The sequence below is a fragment of the Brassica napus genome, unplaced genomic scaffold (genome assembly GCF_020379485.1).
Source record: "Brassica napus cultivar Da-Ae unplaced genomic scaffold, Da-Ae ScsIHWf_1457;HRSCAF=2047, whole genome shotgun sequence".
NCBI lineage: Eukaryota > Viridiplantae > Streptophyta > Magnoliopsida > Brassicales > Brassicaceae > Brassica > Brassica napus.
The window spans coordinates 63,783-64,597 of NW_026014870.1; the positions used below are offsets into that span (position 1 = coordinate 63,783).

General features: G+C 39.1%; 1 pseudogene; it reads right to left on the bottom strand.

Annotated features, from left to right (window-relative positions):
• LOC125597406 lies at nucleotides 1–720 on the bottom strand (annotated as a pseudogene).
• Between the last annotated feature and the right edge of the window lie 95 nt (nucleotides 721–815).

Consider the following 815-nt stretch of genomic DNA (forward strand, 5'->3'; position numbering starts at 1 on the left):
TTGAATGCAAGTCTTCTAGCATTTGTGTATTTCATAGGATAATGGTATTTGTAATTAACAATATAGTTTGACAATGATATGAAAGTTACTTCAATGTAGAGTTGAGTGAAGTTGCAGATGATGAGATGATAGAAAACAACATAATTTTTAAAAGGCAGAAACTTTGTAAAGAAGCAAATAACACTTTTATAGCCAAGGATGACTTCCCCTTTTCAACTGGAGCAAGATTATGACTCTCACGTCCCTGACATGAGAGCTGAGACATGATGTGTTGATGGATACCCTGAGAATCTGAACGGTGCATTCTGGAACATGTTGTCACGGTCTGAACTGGAGCTCGGTGTGGTCAAACTAGAACAGAGTGATTTTGATGATTCTTGAAGCTTCTTTGTATTGAGGAAACGCCCACCGGAGCCTCTTGCTCTCTTTAAAGCATGAAGATGGCGAGACTCATGAAGGTACGGCTGCAAAAAAAAAAAAGAATCGTTAAAGATCTCGTGGTGTCGTCTTAAACCAAATGGGCAAGTGGAAAAGATTGATCATCATACTTTACGGCTTTTGATGAGTTTGTTTGAGCTTCAAGCTTAGCACGATGCTTCCTGCGACGAAGAATGGCATGTACTGTTTGGCATTGACGAACATTGGTTCATTCTTTGATAGTTATGAGGCAATGGCACTCTCTGAAGTAACCAAACCCTCATCTCTACATTGAGGCAGCACCTGCAAATAGTTTTTATTTTCCAATTTAAACAAACCAACGGCCTATTTATTCAAAACTGTGAAAGCATAGACGGTATATTACCGTGATTGGGATG